The sequence below is a fragment of the Meles meles genome, chromosome 8 (genome assembly GCF_922984935.1).
Source record: "Meles meles chromosome 8, mMelMel3.1 paternal haplotype, whole genome shotgun sequence".
Taxonomy (NCBI): domain Eukaryota; kingdom Metazoa; phylum Chordata; class Mammalia; order Carnivora; family Mustelidae; genus Meles; species Meles meles.
Genome location: NC_060073.1, coordinates 25208350 through 25227769, shown reverse-complemented (window position 1 = coordinate 25227769; position 19420 = coordinate 25208350). Strand labels below are relative to the sequence as shown.

The following is a 19420-nucleotide window of genomic DNA, read 5'->3' as shown; positions in this document are numbered from 1 at the left end:
TCTCTATCTGTGGGGACTCTCCTGTCCAAGCAAATTGTTTCACTGTCCCTCTAGGAATCTGCCCAAAGACCCACCAGTGCATCTAATGGCAGTTCATCCTCTAAGATTCTTTCAATCTCTTGCCTCACCTAGCTATTTTCACAAATCCTAGATGGCTGTACTGATTATCTCTCCTAATCGACCTCCCACAGTGAAAACTCCTCTCAAATCAGACTTCCAATTCTCCATAAGTTCTGTCCTAATCTTTACCACTCTATTCACAGATACTCTCATACCTTTGTGAGATGGTGACCTCCCTTAACAGAACAAGCAATAAACTTGCTCTGTTTTCAACAGGTTGTATTGGGAGTCAGCTTTTTATAGCACTAAGAATGGATTATTCATTTAAGTTGTGCTTGATGCTCTCTTTCTCTCTTTCTTCTCATTTGTTGCCTACCCAACACTTTCATTCCTTACTCTTGCCCTAGAACATTTTGTTCGGGAATCTTCACTCCCATCCTAAAAAAAAAATTAAAAAAAAAATCATGAAACCATATTCTCTGCTTTGGAAGAGTCTGACTCAGGACTGCTGGGTAAATAGAATTTGGTTTAAGCTAGGGCTAGACAAACTTTTCCTGTAAAGAGCCAGAGAGTAAATATTTTAGGCTTTGCAGGCCATACGATCTCCTGTTGTAATTAATTATGCTACTCTGCCATTGTAGCCTAAAAGTAGTTGTAGTGAAAAAGGTAAATGAGTGGATATGGCTGTGGTTCTGATTAAACCTGTTAGGAGCACTGAAATTTGAATTTCATACCATTTTCACATGTCTCAAAATATTATTCTTTTTTTAAAAAAGATTTTTTATTTATTCATTTGAGAGAGAAAGAGAGAATGAGCAAAATGGGTAGGGTGGAGGGTCAGAGGCAGACAGAGAAGCAGGCTCTCCACTGAGCAGGAAGCCCAATGTGGAGCTGGATCCCATGATCTTGCATTCATGACCTGAGCTGAAGGCAGATGCTTAGCCAACTGACCCATTCAGGTGCCTCTCAAAATATTATTCTTAACATTGTTTTCTATTTAAAAATTCAAGAACAGGGACGTCTGGGTGATCAGTCAGTTGGGCATCTGCCTTTGACTTGGGTCAGATCCCAGAGTCCTGGGATTGAGTCCCATATCAGGCTCCTTGCTCAGCAGAGAGCCTACTTCTTCTGTTTGCCACTCCCCCTGCTTGTGTGTGCGTGCTCTCTCTCTCTAACAAATAAATAAATAAAATCTTAAAAAAAAATTCAAGAACAATCTTAGCTCCTGGGGCTAACCTCTGGACTATAGTTTGCTGAGCTCTTATCTAAAGAAATATTGGTTGTAACATTTCTGTTGCCAGAGACTGGTTAGGTCTGGATAGGTGACACAATTTGGCCAATGATATGTGAGAAGAAGTCAGCTGAGGGGTTCTGGAATTTTTTTTTTCTCCCACTAATAAGAAGAAAAACAGGGAGAAGAAATAGTTACTTATTCTGTTTCTGGATATTGTTGTGAGTATAAGATGCCTAGAGTTGCTGAAGCCATCTTGTGGCCAAGAAAGGAGGAAGCCTGAGGATAAAGAAGTTATGCCAAGGAAGGAAAATGGAAAGAGAAGAATTTGTATTTTTTTATATTCGTGATGGGCAACTGAATTAATGAATCCTGTTACTATCTTTCCTCTATATTTTCTTAGTATATAAAATATTCAACTCCTTACAGTATAAACAATTACTTTTTCCTGGTCACTTATGTTCAAACCTATCTTGATACTTACGTATTCATTCTCCTTTCTCCCTCTCCCCTTGCTTCTCCCACCCTCTCTCTTTTTTTCTCTCACCATCTTCCCATTTCTGAAACCAATGGCAAAGAAATAACAAGTAAGACAGCAGAAAAATTCTGATTTCATGGGTTAAGCCGCTGCCTTCGGCTCAGGTCATGATCTCAGGGTCCTGGGATCGAGTCCCACATCGGGCTCTCTGCTCGGCAGGGAGCCTGCTTCCTCCTCTCTCTGCCTCTCTGCCTGCTTGTGATTTCTCTCTGTCATATAAATAAATAAAATCTTTAAAAAAAAAGTAAATTTGAAACCTACCAAAAGAAACAGCGTAAACTGAAGCAACAGTTTGTCAGAAAAGAGGTACGCCTCATCCCTATTACGCTAAATGGCTTTCTATTGCAGTCATTTCCTGTAAAACTCTTTAAATTTTAAAGAGTGCTAGAATACACCAGAGAAGGAAAACAGCACCTCAAATAACACCATTATCAAAGATAGCTTAACTCCCCAAATTAAAATTATTTTATAAATATTTTCTAATATAGTTCATTTTTTTCCCAATTGAAACCCAATTTTATAAGTCTGTTGAGTTTTCTCTACTCCTTATATAGTTTTTTGTTGCTCTGCAGATTTCCAGCGAGAAGAAAATTTTTGTAACTGTGCCTAGGGCTGACCCTCTAGGCAAATGTAATGGAAGTAATACAACATTTAAATGGCTGTAAACCAGGGACTCAACCTGTCAAGTCAACAGGAGGTTCTTTGGCTGAACACACTGATCTGGCAGTGTTTCTAGAAAACTGGAAGAAATTGAGATTGAAGAAGAAGATGATGATGATGATGATAATTATGACACCTGAGTCTGTATTTTCATTTTTTCTAAGATTTATCTGATTTATAGCAAAAGAATACATGTGTTTGGGGTTTAGAAGTGACACAATTACAATATCATCAGGTGAAAAGAAACAGTGAGTAGAGAGAACTATGTATTAAAAAAAAGAAAAGGAAAGGAAAAAAAAAATCATGTGGCCAACATGTTGCTATTGCTTGGACAGTACAGTCAGGATTGTAGGAATGAAATTGGCCAGGACTTCTAGAATATTATAGTCTTGTTGGAGCTATAATACAAATGTACAGATACATATTTAAAAAGTGTACATATAGGTGTCCTGGGTACTAATGCAAACCAATATATTCAGTATTTAAATGCCATAAAGTGGGGCGCCTGGGTGGCTCAGTGGGTTAAGCCGCTGCCTTCGGCTCAGGTCATGATCTCAGGGTCCTGGGATCGAGTCCCGCATCGGGTTCTCTGCTCAGCAGGGAGCCTGCTTCCCTCTCTCTCTCTCTCTCTGCCTGCCTCTCTGTCTACTTGTGATCTCTCTCTGTCAAATAAATAAAAAAAAATTAAAAAAAAATCTTAAAAAAAAAAAGTGTGGGAATCCTCTCTCCCCCGTTCTATAAATGTTATAAAGTATTATCAGAAATAACAGATAATCAGAGAAAATTTTAAGAGGATTCAGGTCATATATAGGTCTCTAAGGGTACATAAACTTGCATTGAGGCAGAGTGGTGGCGGAGGAGGGAAGAGATTACTTAAAAAAGCAGAGGAGTAGGAGCATGAAATGAAGGAAAACTGACGTACCGGAAGCAGAAGGCTTATGCAGCAGAATTTAAATAGTTGACTTGGCCCAAATGAGGGGCACCACAAGCCTGCTGGAAGTTTGGATTTCCTTCAATAAAGAGACTTAGAAAGAAACTGCAATCCCCTTAGGCAGGAAAGGGTTTGATGAGAGAGCATGGTGTATAAAAAGAATGATCTGCCCTCGCATGTAAAAGAAATTTTGGAGAGAGGAACAGTTGACGGAAGAGTCCTACGACTTCAATAATCCACATCCCTAGCATTAATTTGAAACTAAATGAAACTTCTCTTCATGATCTGATGACTGAGATGTGCACAGGTGGAAATTAATTAGCCCTAGTTGAAATCCTGTAGACCACGAAATACCAATGAAGGCAAAATTAGCTTCTGTATGTGGTCACATGAAAAAAAAAATATTATACACAGAGATCAGGGTATGATTTTGGAAACTCTGATGTGCATGTCAAAAGAGAGGCATCTTGGATCTCTGGTACTGCTCGTCTCTACTCTGTAAATGGCACCCCAAGGATAATTAAACACATGTACCATTTTGGTTCCCTAAAGAAATACACTTTCCAACTTGAAACAATGCAGAAAGAGCCAGGAAGCTATATTAGCAAAACTTAGAGGAACAAAAACCAGATTGAGAATGGAATGAGGAGGGTTGGAAGGTTGGCTTAGTATTATTGACTGTTTGATCTTCGGCAAATTGTTTTTCTCTGAGTTGCACATTTCTAAATGGGAGTGATGGTAATAACATTAATAAATAGACATTGAGAGAATTACTTGAATTAAATGCCATAGCATAAACTAAAACAAATCCTGAAACCTGCCCCTGTACCTCCCAAAATGCCACTACCACACACCCCGTTGCTCAATGTAAAAATGTAAGACTCTTCCTTGACTTTCCTTTTTCTTTATTTATATGCAACACAGTGCTATTCGTGGGATTCACTAAAATAAACTGGATCGGTCTACTTTTCCTTTTGACCCTCTCTTGGCCAAATCATCTTCATTTCATTGGACCACTGAAATACCATCTGACCAGTTTCTCTACCTTTGCAATTGCCTTACCACAGTGAATTCTCCATATGGCATTTAAATTTTAAATTTAAATTTAATCTTTTAAATTTAAATTTTTAAATTTTTAAAATATAAATATGTTCATGTCATTCTTCTGCTGAAATGCCCCTATTAGCTCCATATCCTTTTAGAGTAAAATGCAAACTGTTCTGGTCCCCAAATCAAGATCTTCTGATACCTGCCTGTGTCTCGTCCCTTTCAGCTTTTCTTTATCCCCCTTCTCTCTTCAAACACATTGGACTTCCTTTGGTCCTCAAATGCACCAAGGCTTTCTTCCCTCGGGACCTTCGCAGCAGGGTCCCCTCTGCCTGCAACACATGTCCTTTGATTTTTGAGTGGTTGGTCTTCCTTGTCCTTCAGAACACTCTTTACATTTTTCCTTCTCAGGAGGTTTTTTTCTTGACCATCCAGCCTAAAGAAACGCATCTACCATCATCAATCACATCACCATATTTAATTTTTATCATACTTATTGTTGGTATTTTTCTCATATCCTTAGATGCTTATTTCCTTAATGTCTGTCTCATCTGAATGGAACGTTACGTTCCATGGAGCAGAGACTTGTCTGTCCTATTCAGTAGTTTTCACCTGGAATAATGTTCATCAAATATTTGCTGAATGAATGAATGAATGAGTAAGCTGCTATCTAAGCAGCCTGTAGATAGTTAAGGCTATAAAGTCATTGAGGACCTAAATGACGTCACACTCACTAATTGATCTAGGGGTCCCTAGCATCTAGCAGAGTCCAACTCACACAGTAGGAATGTCATCAACTTCTGAAATGATGCTTGTCTAGTTTTTAACTATTTTCACAGAAGTCCTTCCTACAAAGAAAAGTTAGGGAGCGCAATGCAATGTAAAGTTCATTTCATTGTTTCCAAGCTCTCTTTCCTATTTTGTGTGTTTGTTTTCAGGGGAAGGCTTCCCGATTTCTTTTTTTATTATTGTTAATAGCAGCCCTATTTAAGTTTAGCCAAACAATGCCCTCTGCTGTATGTGCCTAAAATAGCATGATTGCCTTGAAATTCTAATGTGGATAATGCATAAGTTGTTCTGATTTGCTTCTTCACGTGCACCTACATGTACATCAGAGGTAGGGAGGTCTGGCTCAGCTCCTGAGTCACTCCATTGGATCAGAGCCATTAGAGCAGAGAACAGGAATTCATATGGCAGAAAGTCAAGTAATCTTCAAATCCCCTTTAAAATGGAAGAGATCTTGATCATCACATTTCTGCTTTTGGAACTCATTTGAACCATTGATTAGAAAATCCATGGGTAAAAAAAAAAGACCTCTTAATTCTTTTGTCACAACCCAAAGGAAAGATGGAATAGGCAGGGGATTATGGTAGGCGGTCACCGCTCCACCTCTGTTTTAGCTACGAAAAGTCAAATCTCCTTCATGTTAGAAAAGCAGACCCAGAAATATAGCTCATGACTTGGCAAGGCTAAAATTAAATTTGTTTTTTCCTTCTTGTTTAGTCTCACATGATGCAAGAGAGATAAACATACCTGGCATGAAGTTTCTGGCTGGTTATGAATCCTTTTGATCATATTCACTTTCTGATGTTTATTATTTATGAAGAAATGAAATATAAATGACTGACTTGTTTCTCAAATTAAAGGGTGGGATTTGAAGTGTTCAGAGATATGTTTGTATTTTTATGATAGATGTTTGCTCTGTTGGTTTTGTGAAATGAATAGCCAAAGAAAAAAGCTTAAAACCTTAAGCTCCATATACTGCTTGATATTTCTTTCTTCAGGAAATGAAATCAGACTGTCCCAATTACCAGAAATGCCTACATTCTCCTCTGCACTAATATTTTTAAGTCTAGATCTTACCAATGCATAAAAACATCACTATTCTGCTTTTCTTTTGAATTCTTTCTCTTTTCTCAGGTTCAGGGCCATAACGTGATTAGTACATGTTATTCTTTATCTCCAGAATTGGTCTCTTCTTCTAATACATTTCCTGGGGAAGATCTATGCAGTTAACACTTCCCAGATTTAGTGTAACAAACCTTAGGAATCGAGGTGATCACAGTTCAAGAAAACGTAACACACCAATAGTTCCCATTTGCTTTAGAGAATAAAGCCGACATCCCTTACTGCCTCTACCCACTAGATGCCAGTAGCACCCCCAGTTGTGAGGATCTAGTGTCTTCTAGACGTTGCCAATGTCCCCTGGGGGGCAAATTTGCCCTCTTAAAAACTACCATGTTAGTGTGACACACAGCACACTCCATGATCCTGCACCATACTGCTTTCCCAGTCTTATCTCCCACTGTTCTCCATAATACAGTCTAGGCTGCAGTCTGTTTCTGATGCTAAAAATATGCCTCCTACTTTTCCTCTTCAGAGACTTTGCTCCTGTTGTCTCCATTGCCAGCAATGTCCTACTCTGATTTTTCTGTCAAAATCGTACCCAATCTCAGAGCCAATTTTACAGTGACCCTTTCTATTTGACCTTTGTTAGTCTTACGGGCTGGGACTAATCTATCCTTCCATAAGTGCCTGTCATGCTAAGACTATAGCAGTTATCAACTGTGTTGGAATCTAAATGTTTGGGTATGTATTCAATCTATTTAATCATAAGCTTCTGAAAGACAGGACCTGGATGATTTCTAGGCATGCAGTAAATATTTGTTGAATTGTATTACTGAATGTAGCCCATATTTTAATTCACAGTCCGGAGCCAGGATAATAAGCTGATTTTCTAATAACAAATAACATATGAAGGTCCATTGATAAGATCCATATGAGAACCAAAAAAGTTAAAATGGTATACAATTTAGTGCAAATGATAAAGAGAGGGGTTCAGTAATTACTCCTTGGCCTCTCATGCACATAAACAAAATATAAAAATAAATTCTGAAAAAGTAGATTGCCCAAACTCACCATGTAAAGGTGTGATTGAAAACAATAGACTAAGTGAAATTTTTTCTTTACCATCAATAAGCTGTATCCTAAATATTACATCCAGAGTACATGGCAGATTGTAACATTATATCTTTCATTATACACACACACACACACAGAAAGACAGAAGGAAAGGAAGGAAGGAAGGAAGAAAGAAAGCGAGCAAGCTCAAGAAAAGTTGGTACTTACCAACTACTTACATAACTAAGTGAAGGCTAATGGAATATAGAGTGTTTTTTTTTAAATCAGAGACAAAAATGTGTGTAGTATCCATCTGTAAAACTGCCTAGAGGTTGGACACTCTGATATATATACTCTATCATTGTGAGAATACATGATTTTATATATATATATAGAAGGATTTAGAACAGTGCCTGGTATATAGTCAATACTGTATGAACATTTGTTGTTGTATTTATGTTATTGTTATTTGTCTAGTCCCAGTGACAGCTGAAGTCCAATTATGGAGAATGACAGATACATCAGACAATTATAATCTGATGCTAAAGCAATTTGAATCATACAATTAAGTTTTCTTAGTTGATTTCTCATCAACTGCCTTATTGAATTATAATGTTTTTTCATGAAAATGCATAGTTCAATCCAAGAGCTCCTAAGAAGCTCACAAATGGATTTTAAACCATTTATGAATCTCTTGAAATTATATGCAAATTTTTGTATAAATGTGGAGATTGTATATTTTTATAGGAAGATTATTCATTGGTTTTATCATCATATTCTCAAGGAGATTTATGACTCCAAAAAGTTTAAGTCCTACATAAAAAGATTTGACAGACTGAAGTACTTGAAGTATCTGTTATAGTTTTAGCTATAATTTAACAAACTGGCATTCTGCTTTCTATATTCATGTCTTATGTGTTTATAAGTGTGACTACAACTTTCTCTTGATGAGCTACCCAAATCAAATTTCCAAGAGTATAAAATTAAGGACCGTCAGACCCCTGTGTTGAGTAAATACTTCAAGATGAATGTCCATTGGAAAAGGTCTTGGAATGCCATCTTCCCTTGTGACAGTGATCCTTGCCACATACATTAACACTGGTATTCAGGAGACAATTTGTCACTCCCTGTCATTTTTTAAAGAATTTGTGTCAAAGTAAAAATCAGGATGCTGCATAATGAAATGAGGACTTCTCTGCTCCAGAACCATCCATCCCTCATTTAGCCATCATTTATTCCTTAAAGGAAAATGCACTGAGATAGTGTAACTGAATTATTAATATTTATCTCTTAGAATATTTGGGTAGTTTTGGCTGATGCCTAAAGAGAAAATATCATGCTCATTAATATTAGTGAAGATCATTTGTATAACAGGAACAAACCAAAAAAGTAATATTCTGTTACAAATAATACAACCAAAATCCCAATAAGAATTTCCCCTCATACACACACAAACACAAAATCTATTGTTGAATGAGGTTAAACTGCAGAGATTAGACACACATTTTAGCCTCTCAGGACACACAATAGGATGATTCTAGGCTTTCGGTTTGAAAAAGGGAATAAAAGGAAAGCAGATAAAAAGGCTGAACATTGCAAGTTACATTTAATCCAAGTATGAAAAATTATATTTCTCATGACATTTTCTATCAGTCCATAGGGGCTAATGATATATTCTTTTATACGTTCATATTTTACATTAATATTTATATATTCTCATGTCTAGGTTAATGACAGGCAAGTAACTAAAGAAACTTTTGAAAATCTAACAAGTCCATCTTTAACATAAGACCTTGGCAAGGCAGGTAGAGAAGGATTTGATTTCAGAAAGTTGGTAATGCAGTTAATGACCTTGCTTCCCATGCTTCCTTTGGATTGATGACAGTTAGGAGGAGTTGATAGCCATTAACCCTCAACTGCTCATTAATCCTTAGGAAATGCCCTGTGGAAGGTCATCATTGCCTTTATAGGTTGAAAACAAACAAACCAACAACAGCATCCAAAATGCATATAGATTTTTATAATGAGTAATGTAATTTAAATTGCCATGTTGGGAATCTGGAAAATAAATACCACATATAGAGAGTCATTCCAATTTTAAAATCACCTTGCAATGTTTTATCAAGTACTTCCCTGTTTATTCTTAAACAGTACAAAACCCAAATTTTCTAGACAGTAACCAAACACACACACACACACACAATCTTCCCAGGCAAAATACTAATGATGTTTGGGATTCATTTCATATTAGGATGCTGGGAAAGAGAACCATTAAAGTCATTTCAGTTCTAATAATGTATGCTTCCAAAGATGGGTACCAATACTGTGTGAACTTTCCCTGTGAGGGAATCTCTTCCACTTAGTAACTCCCCATCACCAATCATTTGAAACACTGTGCTGTGACAAGCCTAACATAAGCAACAGAGTCACGAACCAATGCCAAACGCTGCACTGAGTAAGTGTGTAGGTGGTTGAGCAGATCATTAGAAGGAAAAGCAAATTTGCAATAGGATGGAACATGGATGGGAAAGAGTACAGTGTAAGGTCTGAAGGCCTACTAAGAAATTATTTCAATAAATGAGGAATAAAAAAATGAGAGCCTGGACTAGGGTCTCCTTTTTAGCTAAAATCTAGGCTGACATGACATGAAGATTTTCACATCTCTGCTCTGCAATCCTTATGCTGTGAGACTCCCTTTGTAGTTCACCAGCTGCCTTGAATCCTGACCCATGATTGGCTGCTCTAACGCCTGTATATTTCAGACTCCTTAAAACATCAGAGCAAACCTGTACATCAGGTCCTGGCTCCTACTGAAGACTTCTGAACAACCACCTGCCAGTTCTCAGCATGACTCAAGAGTTTAATAAATTCACCAAAATGACCCACAAAAACCTGATAAGGAAACTCTCTTTAATTGAGTCTGTGTTTTTGAGATCTGAGCAAGGGGAGGAAACAGAGTAGACTCCTTCTGTGATTTCCAGGCAACGTCCTTTAATCAGAATGCAGATAGCAGGGATGGTCTCCTAATTGGAACTGGAGCTGGTTTCAAGTAACCTCAACACTGTTAACATTGCATAATGACAAAAGCTTGGTGATGACATGTCAGATAATGGGAATGACTGTAATCAGTGATTTCTTTGTTTCCCCCTAATGACCGCAAAAGAGGGAATTATATGGCAGATGCAGACATTTGGAAATTGGATTCTTAGTCATTTAGTTAAGGCAGTCCTCATTTTGCTTGGTGCCGTGTTACACATAGGTCATGCATACTGGCACCAAGTCCTCTTTTTTTGCATAGTTCTTTTATGACAGATTTGCTCTCAGTTACCATGGAACCTTGCAACATGAAGACTCCATTCCAATACGAACAAGCTTCAGTTAACACAGTACTGTGCAAAACAAGAACTCCAAGTGTTATCTGATACTCCTTGGCCCAAACAGCATCATTTCCAAAAACATACCATGGGGAAAAAGATCAGGAAAATCCATGAAAAGCAATAAGGAACTGGATCCCCTTTGATATATTAATGGGATATACTGTTACAGTGACACACATGCATGTCCTTATAAAAGTAGTCATTAATTAACTACTTTTTCCTAGGTTTGGAAAATGAAAATTGCTTCTTGGTTGTTTCTCCATTATTTATTTTTTTATTCTCTAAAGGATGCATCCTAGGAAGAATAAGTAAGAAAACCCAGGGGTGACAGTCAGATCCTAATACACATATCACACATGGTAGGTGACACCAATGCGAATCACTTAAACTTTCTGTACCGTTCTGTCAAGTGAAGACAGAATGAATACCTGCTCTTCCCATGCCAAAGAAATACTGAAAAGATAAGGTTTAATCAAGAATGTAACAAAAAGCTAAATCCACAAAATGAGGGTAAATTATGACACCTTTGTCATTCTTACACTCTCCAGCCTCATCTTTTAAGTTTCACCTCCCATGGAAACAGAAATGCAAGGTGGATAGGGATGTAGGCAAAATTCTGAGATCAGTGGTTGGAACACTACTGCCCATGGACAAAATCTGGCTCACCACCTGTTTTGTTTTTTTCAATAAAGTTTTATTGGAATACTTCTGCAGCCATTCGTGTATGTATTCTCTATGGCGGCTTTCACCTTAAGGTGCAAAATTGCATAGTTATGATAGACTATAAGGCTCACAAAGCCCCAAATACTTACTTACTGACCCTCTACAGAAAAAATGTGCTGACCCTGCTCTGGAGTTTCTATAATAATTTCTTTTCTTACTCACTCTCTTTGGCCCTAGACCTGCCAAGATGATCCATTAGGGTCTATAAAAAGAAATATTAAAATTTCTTTTTATTTTTTAATTTGAGAGAGAGAGAGAGCACAAGGCAGGGGGGAGAGGGAGAAGCAGGCTCCCCGCTGAGCTGGGAGCCCTTCGCAGGACTTGATCCCAAGACCCTGGGATCATGACCTGAGCAGAAGGCAGACATTTAACCAACTGAGTCACCCAGGCGCCCCCTATAACTAACTTTCATCTCGGAAATAAAGAGATTCAGTTTTACTACTTTGGCAGTGGTTCCAGGTGTCACATAACATATGTGAGGAGTCCTGAGCAAAAGAGGGAGTTCCATAACACAGCGGGGTGATCTGTGGTACAATTACTTTTTCATATGTTTTCAGCACTTGGTGACATACTACAGTCTCTGTCTGTCTGCTAAGTGGCTTCAGGGATTCCTTTATTCAGTTTTTTTTTTTTTTTAAACTAACCCAAAATGGAGAAAGGAACATAAAGGGAATCTTTCAAAGGCAACACAGAGTGAATATTCTAATAATAAGTCAAGCATAAGCACACAAGTAAAAACGACAGAGCTAACATCTTCTCTCCCAGTATGAGCTCTTTGAAGCCTTATGATGATTATGTGTTAAAGAAATATGCATTGTGATTAATCTTGTATATGTATATACATCTACATATATAGCATATATGTTTATAACATGTTATATACATATATGTGTATATATGTTATATATAACATATAATATATAATGCATATAATATATAACATATATGTTATATATGTTATATACATATATGTTATATATGTATATATGCGGGGGTAAAAATTATGCTCTCCAGTAATCATCTCCTGTGTCCCACTCTTGTCAAAGCTCTTTAATCTTTCCTGAAATCTCTAGAAGCCCACCAACATTTCTGACTGATACATGGCTTCTTTTTACTTTTTTCCTCCCCATTTCATCCCACCCCACTAAAGCATATTGCTATGCAAAATCAATGCCTCTTATGTTCCTGGGATTGGGAACCCTATTTCTGCATGCCCCTTTGAATCCTGGGAGAATGACCTGAAAACACGTCCTTAAGAGACAGACTTTGTAAGTACCCTCTCCTTCCTTCCTTTCCTACCCCTCTGCTAACAGTGTCTTCCTCTCACCATTTGTTGGAAAGATGGCTTAAAATCTGCAGGTTGAAGCTTTAAAGCTCATGAACATAGAACCCAAATTAAGAATCATAGACTTTAAGAGTTTTAATTTTAAAAGGAACCCCACAGGGTTGCTGGGGGGAGGTGGGATTGGGAGAGGGGGAGCGGGCTATGGACATTGGGGAGGGGAGGCGAACCATAAGAGACTATGTACTCTGAAAAACAACCTGAGGGTTTTGAAGGGTCAGGGGTGGGAGGTTGGGGCAACCTGAGGGTTTTGAAGGGTCAGGGGTGGGAGGTTGGGGGAACAGGTGGTGGGTAATGGGGAGGGCACGTTTTGCATGGAGCACTGGGTGTTGTGCAAAAAGAATGAATACTGTTACACTGAAAAAATAAATAAAATGAAAAAAAAAATTAGGCAGTTAAAAAAAAAAAAAAAAAAAAGGAACCACACAGACCTAGGTAAAAACTCTACTTCCTCTTTCACTATATAGAGATCTGGTCAGCAACTCTGAATCTCCTTTTCCTCACCTGAAAAGTGGACATGGTATTTTTTGTCCTTCCTTTCTTATTACCAGGATAACTTTAGATAGTTTATGAATTGTGAGATGAATTATAACTTACAAAACTATACATAGTCGATAGACTTTGAAGACTGATCGTTTCTTTATTTTGAACCCATACTAAAAAAACAAATAATCAGAAAGGTCGGGGGAGGGAGGGAAACAGAAAGAATAGAAACCACAGCTCTCTGTGTGGCAGATACTCCTGTGCACTTTACAAACACTTTACTGAATCCTCCTAACACCTGCATGCAGGAGATGCTGCTTGTAGTTCACCCCAAATCACACAATTAGTAACTGATTCCAGTCTGTCTTGATATGCCCTTTTACCCACTGTGCCAGATGGATACACTTTCTACTAGCTATGTTGCTTTGGAGAAGTAATTTACTCTTTTGGCAACTCGTTTCTAAAAGGAGGAAGAAAACACCATTCTTATGGTATACTGGCTGCGTTATTATAACTAATCTTAATGAAACACCATTTCTTAGAAGTGCTCATATTCATTTTGTCTTTGAGAAACCAAGACAGAGCATCTACACACTATAATCAAGGCTTTTCAACTAGCCTGTTGTGGGCTCTGGACTTCAACTACCAGCTCCAGATCCATTTTTCCTCCCAGCACATTGCCTGGCAATGGATGTGGTGGGATCAACTTAGACAACCTAAATGCCAGTATCTAGCAAATACTGGGCACACGGTAGGTACACAATACATAGTAATTTTTTTTTTTCCTAAATAAACTTCTTCTTTCTCTTGGAATATGATCAGCACAATGATTTTATGTTCCATTTGGAAGACTGAAAATCAGGACTGAGGAGACAGAAACATCAGTTTGGGTTGCCTAAACCAAGGAAAAGCCGTAGCTAGGGTGGAAATGTGGACCGTGATATAAGCCTGCAAACTTTCAGCTGGCAGCCAAGGGTTCCTTCTTACCAGCATGTGCTTCCTTAGTAAACTTCACTCTCAATTCTTCTCTTTTTGAAGAAAAACATTTCCAGCTAATAACACAATTACACTTAAGTATCAGAGCTCATTTTAGTATTATTGCATTTGTGAAATCTAACTGAGTCCAAATTACTTCCTCATTGCAAATAAGAGAGGGGGAAGGAGGAGCAGAGGAGGACGGGGGGGGGGGGGGGGGGGGGGGGAGGGGGGCGGGGGTTGGGGGAGGAGAAGGAGGACGGAGGGGGAGAGGGTTTCCAGGGTTAAAGGAAGAGAAGGAGATACATACACAGAGTAAGAGAAAAACAGATAGCAACACTGCATGTAGCCTCAAGTCCAATGAATGTCAGTTAAACTTGCTGCCCACAGTTTCTATGGAAACCCCTTAAGTTAAGAGTGGAACACAGACATTTTTTTGGACTGAAATTCACAAGCTGTTTATTTAATTATGATGAAACATGAGACTGTTAGGGACAATACTATTATCATACTGATAGCATTTAGAATTCAACGAATAGGTATAAAATAAAAAGCTTAAAAAAATTTTAACTCATCACCTTCATGTGAATTGCATGCAAATAAAATGTATCTTGTTTTTACAGGGCTTCACACATTATTTCCCATAGGCGAACCCCAAATTAGCCAAATGACACTCATTAAAAGGGAGTTCTTCAGAAGCCTCATGCCAATTATACCCCCCATGCCCAGTGAACACAACCAAGGTCACAGCATATTTTCAATTAAACCCAGGATAGCACCAAAGTGCAGCACAGCTGGAAAAGCAAGCACATTATTACCCCATAGATCATTTGTGAGCAATGAATAGGTCTCTGGTGTTTTTCTGTTTTATAGATATTTGAATATAAAAATAAAGAAAATAGCTTCAGATTAGCTTTTGCCTTCCAAAATAAACAACCACTTTGAGGGCATTACTCCTTGTGGCTGAAAGAATGATTGGAAGCCATCACTTTTCTGTCCCTGATGATTGGAAAAGGTTTGCTTAGCCTTTAATTTGGCCACAGGGAACCATGTTATTGATGGACTCATTCACACCCTTGTTCCCTCACTAAGGGAACATGGAGTTTCCACCTACTATATATCAGGCACTGTGCTAGGGACAAGGGAGGCAAGAAGATTAAACCCCAGTCCTTAGCTTAATTATGGACTTTTTAGAAGGGAATGCATTAATTTGATAAATATTTATGGAGGGACGATTACAGCTCATGGGCATTAGACTAAAGAGATCAATAAACCCAGGGCCCTGCCTTCCAGGAGATTACAATTAAATGGAGACAAAAAAGACACACAATCATATGTCAAAGAGCAAGGAGTCAGTGCTCCTACCTTCTGCCTCACAGTATCTCGCTGTAAAGATAGAAAAACTACCTACAGATGCTGTGCTCCAGAAGGGAAATGCATTTATGGGTATGGCATGATTGGCTGGCAGAAGACAAGGTAGACGAGGGAGCCTTGGGAATATTTCTGTAGGAGAACCACATTTTCAGATCTGTCTATGAGCCACCCCGTCCCTTATAAAATCTTTACCCCAGAAGATATAACTGAGGGAAGGGACACTCACAAGAGAAATGAATCCCAAGGAGAGTCATCTCTGGTGTCAAGCTGGGAACATGAAGGCTGTCTCTAAGCTGGCAAAAGAAAAACATACAAGAAATTTGCAAAGGTGACTCAGGGAATATGTCTTTTCTACTATACTGCAGCCTATTTTCTTTTTAAATTCAGTAGTGGTTTGCAGTAGCTGGGCTTCCCACAAGTTGCTCGTGCTAGCAAAGCCCGTCGTGGCTGTTATTGGGTTTGACAGTGTATAATGAGCCACTTCACATTAGCTGCTGTTGTAGTGTTCAGCATATTGTGGGAAAGATTTAGCATGAATCATCACCCACCTAGCTCTCCATTGTGGTCTCTATGCTGTAAACAGGCAACATGTTTGCCCATCTAAAAAAATAAAAAATAAAAAAGCATCCATTAGAACAATTCAGCACATCTCTGGATCTGCTGCCACCACCATCACTACAGACAACACTGGCGACAATATTTATCGAATTGCCACGGTATTTTAACATTCTCCCAGGCAGAGAGCCAAGCAGCTATTTTAACCACTGGCCGTTTGGAACAATGCATTCTTTCATGCCAATGAAAAAACGCATTTGGAATTAGAAGACCTATCATCTACACTTGGTTCTGACTTATCAGATGCATGACCTTCAACAAGTCACATTTTCTCTCTGATCCAGTGTCTTGACCAACACCACCACTTAAGATCAAATGAGATAAAATATTTTGAAGATGGGTAGAAAATAGTTAAACAGAACACACTGAATTACTCAAGTCAAATGGGATGCTCAGAGTTTGGACATAGGCATGAACTCCAGTTGTTTCTTTTTCTATAGCCAAACACGAAAGAGATGCTAACATCTCTTCCTCCTATCCGTCCCGATTCCTAGTCCTGCCCCCTTCCCACACTCCCATGGCAGTGGCACATTAAAAATTAGAATCTGAGCTGAGGGCCACACAGTACTTAGAGTGAAGAAACATGAAGAGACAGTGCTGGCAGTTTACAAAGCATCATGAAGTAAACTAAAGAATCTTTAATTCCCACAAACACACATCTTTACAGCCAAAGCTTAAACATACAGTTGGTGCAAACAGTATAAAGCGGAAACCCTGAGCAAGTCCAGATGGGTAAAGCCCACACAATTAGTAATCGAGATCAAGGGACTGACATGGATATTGAAATCACCAAGAATTCTATCAGGAGTAGGACTGGAAAGAACAGCAGGGAGGCAGGTGTTAAAATCTTCAAGGAATGAGGAGGAGTGAAGTGTGGGTCTGCTGGTGACTCCTACAAGGAGGTGTTAGCAGGTGGCCTAGTCTGATGGTGTAAGCTTCAAAAGCTGGGCACTTTACTGTGATAGATGGTTCTGTGGAACACAGAATGTAAGTAAATGTGCTTCTCAAACTTCAAAGCAATATACCACTAGTGAATATTACTATTATTACATAAGTACAACTGAATATAATTAAAATTCATTTCAGAGATGATCTATGGATTTTCCGTTATTGGTTTTAAAAGATCTTCTTGGAAGTTTCCCCAAATCTCATGGTTTTAAGAACCACGTGAAATGTGAGTGACAAGTTAACATGTCAGGGATTTATAATAATGTGAGAGCAAGACAGTGGGTAGCAATTAGTGTGTGTAGAGGGGATAAAGAAGAGGTAGAAGAAAAACACCCATGCTCATTGTTAAATCAAGTTTCCAATTCTTAATACTTATATTAGACAAAAATTAGCAGTATTTGACATTGTGAACACCCTGTCCTTTCTGAAACACTGTCTGCACTTGGCTCCTGGGAAACCCCTCTCTTGATTCTTTTTCTACCTCAGTGGCTAATCTGCTCCACCCCCATCACTGGTTGTGCCTTATTTGTCAGGCCACTAAAACCCTGAAGTGCACCAGAGCTCCATGAGTGAACCTATTCTTTGTCCAGACTCCCTTTCCACGTGATCCCACGGTGGCTTTAAACACCATCTACAAACATACATCTCCAGTCTGTAATGCAGACCTGCACATATAATTGCTAACTCAAGACCTCTGTGTTGACGCATTGAAAATCAATCTGTCCAATATAAAACCCTTGATTCCAACTCAACCTCCACCCCCAAGGAAGACTTTTCTAATAGCAACTCCAGTCACCCATTAATTCGTTCATTCGACCATAAATTTTAAGTTCCTACCATATGCCAAGCACAGTTCCAGGGATCATCGTCCTAATAATCCAGACCAAAGTCCCCTTGAATCTCCATTTTTTCCACCTCATCCTCACTATTGCACCCTGTTGTATCTATAGCCTATCACCTTTACATCTTATCGCTTATACATTGGAAATCGTGTGTATCAAGAGTCTTATCGCCTCTATTTCCCGCCACTGCAACATCCTAGCCCATTCCCTATGGCATGATTGAGTTATTCCAATAGGCTAGTCCAATGTCTGATGTCTTTGCTTCTCTCTGTGCACCCACCCTCGGTTTCTTCTCTACACAATGGAGTAAAGTTTAGAGTCAACTTCAGAAGTTCTTCTGACCATGAATGAGGTGATGTCCATAAACCACTAAGCCTGGCATATTATAAGCTCTCAGATAACAGGAATGATTATTGTCATCTGAGAGAGTTTCAGTCATTGTTTACGAAGAACTACTCTACTGACTTGGGGAATGACTAAATAATATACCCACTCTTTTTTTTTTTTTTATTTATTTATTTATTTATTTATTTGACAGAGAGAGAGAAAGATCACAAGTAGGCAGAGAGGCAGGCACAGAGAGAGGGGGAAGCAGGCTCCCTGCTGAGCAGAGAGCCTGATGCAGGCTTGATCCCAGGACCCTGAGATCATGACCTGGGCCGAAGGCAGAGGCTTAACCCACTGAGCTACCCAGGTGTCCCAATAATTTACCCACTTTTATAAAATGAGTGGGTGGGGCTGAATGTGGTACTCATCCCCAAATACAGGATCATACTTAGACGTGGGAAAATATACCACCTTGATCTTTTACTTAGCACCATAAAAACAAGATTGGTAATAAGAAAGATGGTCATGAGAATCTTACCTTTTGCTTTTGTTATACATTATAGATTAGAAAATTGTCTCATATACATTATCCTGTCTGGCCTTCATAGTTATGGCAGGTAAGCAGAATAGATTATATTTTTCCAATTTGCAAATGAAAATGTTTAAGTGTAAGCAAGTTACGTAATGGGATTATATTTAAAAGGAATAAAACTGATGTGATAACTATTAATACAAGAAGCTAAGCATTTAGAGCTCTAGGCTAGTGGTCTGCCCAATACATAATCATTCAAAATGAACATGTTAGAGGATGGAAGGAGGTACTTATGCCATTAATTTTTCCAAGGTTCCCAAAATCTGTAGGAACTTACTCCCCCCACCCTGCCCCAGACAGGGAGAGGAAGGAAACTGAGGGACGGAGAGGGAGAGAGAATCTTAAGCAGGCTCCACACTCAGCATGGAGCCTGACATGGGGCTCTATCTCACAACTCCAAGATCATGACCTGAGCCAAAATCAAGAGCTGGATGTGTAACTGACTGAGCCACCC

The 19420-nt window shown here is 38.7% G+C and overlaps 1 protein-coding gene across 9 annotated transcripts in view; it reads right to left on the bottom strand.

The window, feature by feature from the left end:
• LRRC4C (leucine rich repeat containing 4C) overlaps positions 1-19420 on the bottom strand; it is a 1220402-nt gene that overhangs the window by 7813 nt on the left and 1193169 nt on the right. For 5 of the 9 annotated variants that reach the window (XM_046014217.1, XM_046014218.1, XM_046014219.1 and 2 more), the window contains 2 exons: positions 16191-16242; positions 15869-15935 (listed from right to left, as the gene is read on the bottom strand). The exons of 2 other annotated variants lie outside the window; for them this stretch is intronic. The gene's annotated coding sequence lies outside the window, so the exon portion shown is untranslated. The remainder of the gene's footprint in view (positions 1-15868; positions 15936-16190; positions 16243-19420) is intronic. 2 more of the 9 variants (XM_046014222.1, XM_046014223.1) reach the window with 1 other exon arrangement.